At 47.4% G+C, this 6,787-nt stretch overlaps 1 long non-coding RNA gene across 1 annotated transcript; it reads left to right on the top strand.

Annotated features, from left to right (window-relative positions):
- Window positions 1-398: 398 nt before the first annotated feature.
- LOC138921607 (uncharacterized) lies at window positions 399-5,145 on the top strand. Its single transcript, XR_011434309.1, has 3 exons — window positions 399-793; window positions 1,402-1,517; window positions 2,162-5,145. It is a non-coding gene; the product is annotated as an uncharacterized lncRNA (long non-coding RNA).
- Window positions 5,146-6,787: the final 1,642 nt, after the last annotated feature.

The following is a 6,787-nucleotide window of genomic DNA, read 5'->3' as shown; positions in this document are numbered from 1 at the left end:
CTCTCAGGCAGCCCCTCCTCACAGTGCCAGCTCTCCAGCCCCAGAATCCCTATTCCTTCCCCTTACCCCTCAGCCCAGGGGTAGTTACAGCTCCCTGTTGCTGCTTGTGTCCAGGTGTCCCCCCTTCCCTGCCTGGACCCTTGGGGACAGTCTCTTCATGAAACCACCTTTACTTTGGCCCTAGCAGCGCTTGGCAGCCACCTCTCCTCTGCCAGGCTCCTGCAGCTGTTACATCTCATGAGGCAAGCCCCCAAAGCAGGCTGGAGGGACCCAGGTCAGCTAAAATGAGGGGAGACCCAGTTCTTGGAGCCAGAGGCAGGCAGGGGAGGGCGGTCCAGTGGAGACGTCCACGGGGAGGGGTCCTCGGTGGAGTTCACGCTGATTCCTTCCGTGTTCTCAGTGGACTAGGAGGCAGTGACTGTGCCGGGCGCTAGGACTAGAGACCCATCACTCCTTTCACAACAGGCTTCCTGAAATTATCGTCTGGTTCTTTGCTGAAGGATAAAGCGTTTTCTCTGCTCTATTATTTAGGCTGCTGAGCACCACTGGGTTTGATTATTACTAAACTAATAAGGGGTTAAGGGCGTCGACTCTGGAGCCAGACTGCCCAGCTGGAATCCTTATTATCACCGTTCTGCGATGTCGGACAGGTAACCCCTGTCTCCAAGCCTCAGCTTTCTCACCTGTAAAATAGGCGTGCTAATGACAGGATCTGCTTCCGAGGGTTCAGGAGGATTAAAGGAGTTAACACGTAAAACACGCAGAACAGCGCTTGGCCCATAACGTGCGCCCGGTAAGTGTCAGCTATTATGACTGACAGGAGCGAGCGCCGGGGGGTGGGTGCCCGGAGCAATTGGAAGGAGAGAGACCAGAGCAAGGACAGGTAAAAATTTGCTGGGAAAAGGCTCCCAGCGCCCAGCCCAGGTTGGGGGCGATGCATTTCACTCGCTCAAAGACGGTCTTTGAGCGCTTATTACACGCCAGGAATGGCGCTGGGGCCAGAACCACAGCCGTGAACAAAACAGTTTCAATCCGTGCCGATGGGGATACGACAAGTGTGGGTGGGTCCAGTCTTCTGGCAGCCCAGGGAAGCGAGAGGGCTGGGTCGCTCCACGAGTAAGGACGAGACGCTGCTCCAGGCCAGGCGATTTGGGTTTGCAAAAAAACAGCTAGTTCAGCCCGAAGAGGGTGGGCGGGCAGGAGGCGCTGTCCGGACACAGCCGGCGCTCGCGGCTTCTTAGATTCAAGGGCAGGAAACAGGGCGCAGCGGATGGAGCCGGATGGACGGAAGGGAGGCCCCTCTGCGCGCGCCCAGGGCTTCTGGTTCCTTCAGCTCTGCCTCTCACGGCGCTCTGCTCATCTCTGTCTTGACCAGTGTCTTCTGCTTAATTTTACTTCTAGGGGCCACTCTTATCTACAAAATGATCGCAGCCAATTCACAGTTTAGCTGGCGGATGGGCTGGCCTTGGGGCCAGATGCCCGGCCCCGTCCCGGCATCTCAGCAAACTGGCCACGAAGTGAGTATTCTTGTAAAAGAAGCTTGCATTTCCAGTCTCCTGCCGCAGTATCAAAGTGTAAACAGAAATTGGAGGTGATTTTGTTGAGGTTTTTCGCGTTTCATCAGAACTTCCTCTGGTCACAGAGGAACTGAAGGAATGACCAACCCTGTGTTCCCCTGCGCTTTCCCCTTTTTCCCGTTCCAGAGCCTTTTTCCCACCTCTGTTTCCAAATTCTGTCCTTCTTCTGAATTCTCTCTTGGTTCCTCTCATGTCTCTGCCCAGGACTTTTTTATTCCTTTTTTCTTCCCCACCTCTAACATTTTAATGAAAAAATGTAAGCATACAGAAAAGTCATAAGGATGGTACAACGATAGTTATATACCTTACACCTAGATTCAAAAATTCCCCTTTGCTGTATTTGCTTTCTTCTTTTTCTTCCTCTCTTCTTTTCTCCCTCTCCTTGAGGAGAATAAGAACAATTCCCTACAGAACTCCAGTACCATTACTGCCCCTAATAAAATCAGCAGTAATTCCATATCGTGTAATATCTTGTCTGTATTTGAGTTCCCCATGGTCTGCCCTTGCTGTTTAACTCTCTGCTCCTGTCTTCCCACCCCTAAACTACATTCTGATGCTTAACCCAGCTGCTCTCTTCTTCACAGTGAGAATTCTCTTGGCAGAAACCGAGGAATGTTAAATTAACCACGAGAAAAGGCCAAAGGACTCTGGGATAAGATGTCCTATCTGTATCTCCCCTGGGTCTGCCTTGGAAAAGGAAAAGCCAGTCCACTTCTGTGGAGCTCTGTCCACGTTCTGCATCCTTTATCACCCCCTGTAGCTGGTAGTTTGCAGGTTTGCATAATCGATGGTTCACAACTGACTTGACTCCGGCCAGAGGAAGTTCTGATGAAGCAAAATCTCAAGAAAGTATTACGCCCGCCCATCATAGTCTGAGGAGCGGCAGTCTAGTTCCAGTGGGGGAGGGTAACATGGGTTATTCTAGGCCAGAATCAGTCTGTGCCAGAGATGGAGGGAAACTGTCTTCCAAACATCCCAGGCCTCACCTGAGTGTCACCAACCTTGTTGGATGTCAGGTGGGCCTCGGCAGCCTGGATCCAGCTGCCCCGTGTGAGAGGCCATGTCACTAACCTGCCCGCCTCCAGGAAGTTCCTCCTCCAGAACTAATCACACATAAGTAAAAGCATCTCCTACAAGAAGAGTGCGTTAGTCTGCTGACATAACAAAGTACCACAAACTGGGTGACTTGAGAGAAATTTATTGTCTCACCGTTCTGGAAGCTAGAAGTCTGAAATCAAGGTGTGGGTAAGATTGGGTCCTTCTGAGGGCTGTGAGGGAAGGGTTCACTCCAGGCCTCTCTCCTGGGCTTGTTGATGGCCATCTTCCCCCCGTGTCTCTTCACATCGTCTTCCCTCTCTGTGCATCTGTCTCCAAATTTCCCCCCTTGATAAGGACATCAGTGATTTTGGATCGGGGGCCCACCCTACTCCAGTATGACCTCATCTTAACTAGTTACATCTGCGATGACCCTATTTCCAAATAAGGGCACATTCTGGGGTTAGGATCTCAGCACAGGAATTTTGAGATGGACACAACTCAGATCAACTCTGACTTCTGATGGGAGAAGCAGAGGAGCTGTTCAGTGGTTCAGGAAGGGATGATGCTGAGGAAATCGTTTCATTTTAGTCTCTCGGTAACTCCGAAAGGAAGGGAATTCAAGTATTATTGCCATTTTGCAGATAAGAAAGCTGAAATATTTCAGACAGTGTCATGGATTGGGCCGTTTCTATGGAGGGCTATGATCGCAACAATTTTTCCTAATTTTCTTCTCAGAAGGCAGGCTTTTTTAAAATCTAGACTTTGCGGGTACCTTCACATTGGCCCTGTGTGCCCACTGCAATGCCAACCTGAATTAATAACTAAAACTTTTCGGAATACTAAGAGTAATTGTAATAGGGTGATGAAATTACAGGTGGATTTTTCTTTTCTTGACCTATTCTCTATTTTCCAAGTGTTTTGTAAAGTGGGAATGTTGCATAATTTAACATTTTCATCTAGGGGCCGGCCCGGTGGTGCAGCGGTTAAGGTCACACGCTCCGCTTCTCAGCGGCCCGGGGTTCGCCGGTTCGGATCCCAGGTGTGGACATGGCACTGCTTGGCACGCCATGCTATGGTAGGCGTCCCCCATATAAGTAGAGGAAGATGGGCATGGATGTTAGCTCAGGGCCAGGCTTCCTCAGCAAAAAGAGGAGGACTGGCAGTAGTTAGCTCAGGGCTAATCTTCCTCAAAAGAATAAAAAAATAAAAATAAAAAATAAAATTTTCATCTTAAGTGTTTTTGGAGTGAGAGAGGCTGAGTTCTAACCATCCACCTCTGGAAGAGCTAAGACCTTCCTTTCACCTCACCACTTAGTCTCCAGCACCTCCAGCCCAGGCTGAGTCTTTCTCGCACAGGCGTGAGAGGCAGGGGCTGCTCACTTTGTGAGCCACATCTTTGCTCCAAGACACAGAAGGTGCCTGGGGATGGTGCCGCAGAGAGGGTCACTTCACCCAGCTGATCCATTCCAGACTGAGCTGACTTGTGAAACTGAATGACTTCATCAACCTTTGGGTGTAATTTCACATCTGCTTCCATGGAGGAACCTCAGGGCTTACTATAGAGAGAAAATAAAGACTGAATTTCCCTGGCCTGACCGTCCCCTCCTCCCCAATCCATTTGGCCAGGATGGGAGTGAGGCCAGTGGGGGAAGAGATGGGGAAAGGAGATAAAGAGAGAAAGGAAGAGGCTAGAGGGGAGGGGCAGAATTAATGCCAACAAAGAAGTTGGGAGCTCATCCACCTTGCCTTCCCACCTCCTAGGCTGCAGAAGATTCTTGCTTGGTACTCTCTAGAAATCCTCTCAAAGACAAGGTTACAAGGGCTAGACGACCTCATAGGCCAACTAGGCATGTGCTTAGTGGATGAAGAGATGTGCAAGTACTATTGCAAGTCTCTGGTAGGGAAAGTGGCGACTGGCAGTGCCTGCTGACCCTGAGAATAGTGTTTTCAGGTCCAACATTTAGGAATTTGCTCAGATTGACTCTAGTCAAGCATCAAAGAAATTTGCCCAATAAATTCCTAGGTAGTCTCCTAGGCAGGTGGCCATGAACAATGTCCTATTAGCAGAACCACTCAAAGGGGGCCAAACTCCAGAGGTGGATTCAGGAAGAAAAAGCAAGTCCTATTAAGTGAGTCCCTCACTTAAGAGACAGACGGGGCAAAATTGCCTGGTATGTGACATTTGTCCTCCGTATCTTCTTCTTCCCCTTTGTGAATCTCCCTCTAAATTTCCAGCTAATTTCAGCGCACCTCGGGTCACACCCCTGAGGCCCACTCTCTGCAAGCAGTTCTCGAGTCTCTCCCCTCCCTCCTCTGAGCCCTCCTCTCTGAGGACCACGCGGCCCCATCTCACCGGCTCCCAAGTGCACAGACTGCCCCCACTTCCCCCAGCAATTTCTGTGACTCTGATTTAGCTTATAAATGGGAGACCAGGGGGAGGGATGTTTTTGTGTGCTCTTTAATTCCAGTATGTAATAAATTATGCCTGTTTTGATTAATCCTTCAATAAATGAACAAATGAATGAATGAATCTTCAAGACATTCAGCAACAGCTTTTTATTAATGTGGAGTTTATGTAATCGCATCCTGGATCCAGGAACCATCCTGGATGTGCTGCTGGACGCAGGGGCTAGGAGCAAGGCTCTCCTCCCAGGACAGGCAAGGTGAGTGTGCTGGGAGGGGGAGAGCAGCAAAATGTGGTCATCCGAACACTCCCAAAAAGCTTCTGGATCGTGGATAAGACATTGTGTTGCTTTTGTACCAGTACTTATGTCAGTTAGGACTGACGGAACCTGCCTTTGTATACAGTGATGGCACTCCCAACAGAGAATTTTCCTGGGTGGGACGATTGCTGAAAAGACTCATTGTTTTAGCCACAGGAGGGTATCGATTTTCTGTGGTCCCCTGACAGCTTGCACTGCCCTGGGACTATGGCACCGTGGGTGGCTTTGAGTCATCGACAACCTAGTGTCTGCAGAGGTTTCCTCAAATAAAGCCGGGTCACGTGACTCACTTTTGGCTTGCAGCCATCATTGCCAGTTTACACATACGTGTGTGTCTTGGATCTGGGGGAATCATTCCAATTTCAAACCTTGTGTCCTGTTGCCAGACCATAAGTCAGGCCGTGTGTCCTGGTGTTTCTGCTTTGGAAAATTCTCATCATGATGTCATATGGTTCTAATTGTACTCATAAGAGTTTTTATTAAAAATCTTTCCACTATAAAAATGATATAATCAGAGCCAGCCCTGATGGCCCAGCAGTTAAAGTTCCATGCACTCCACTTCGGTGGCCTGGGTTTGCTTCCCAGGCGTGGAACCACATCACTCATCTGTCACTAGCCATGCTGTGGCAGTGGCTCACACAGAAGTACTAGAAGAACTTAAAACTATACACAACTATGTACTGGAGCTTTGAGGGGGCAAAAGGAAGAAAAAAGGAGGAACATTGGCAACAAATTTTAGCTTAGGGTGAATCTTCCCCTGCAAAAAAAAAAATCAAGAAAAAAATAATATAATCATATCATTAAAATTTTGAAAATTAGGAGGAAAAACATATCACCCATAATATTAACATCCTGGTGTATACGTTTAGACAGGTGTGTGATTTTCCCAGCATACTATCAAAATAAATACACAATTTTATATCCCACTTTCTCGAACCAACATTACATTTTTAAAAAACATTTCTAATAAGCATTTTTAAAGAAAGCATTTTAATGGAAGGATAATATTTCATTCAGGAGCTTACTAAATATATTAATCATATTTCTATTTGTTTATAATTTTCACTGGTATTAATAAATCTGCAATAAAGATCCTTGTACAGCATTTTCTATATTTTTAATTTTTCATTAGCTTATATTCCAGAAGTTGAATTATAGGTTCACAGTATGAATATGCTTACTACTCTTGTTATACATATTGCAAGTTGTTTTCAAAAAAGCTGTACCAACAAACACGACCATCAACAATGTCTGAGGGTGTCTGTTCCATGTCATCACCACCAATAAACCAATGTGTTGAGATAAAGTTTTAAAATGATTCTTATGACAGTTTCATTGAATGATGCCCCCTATGTTAGCAGGTAAGGTATAGGTACAAAATGATTATAAACAGATGGTAAATGGAAGAGGTGTGTCTTTTAAGCCAGGTGAGTAGGGGGCAAAAAGCAC

Source organism: Equus caballus, chromosome 30 (assembly GCF_041296265.1).
Source record: "Equus caballus isolate H_3958 breed thoroughbred chromosome 30, TB-T2T, whole genome shotgun sequence".
NCBI lineage: Eukaryota > Metazoa > Chordata > Mammalia > Perissodactyla > Equidae > Equus > Equus caballus.
This window is presented reverse-complemented; position numbering and strand designations above follow the sequence as displayed.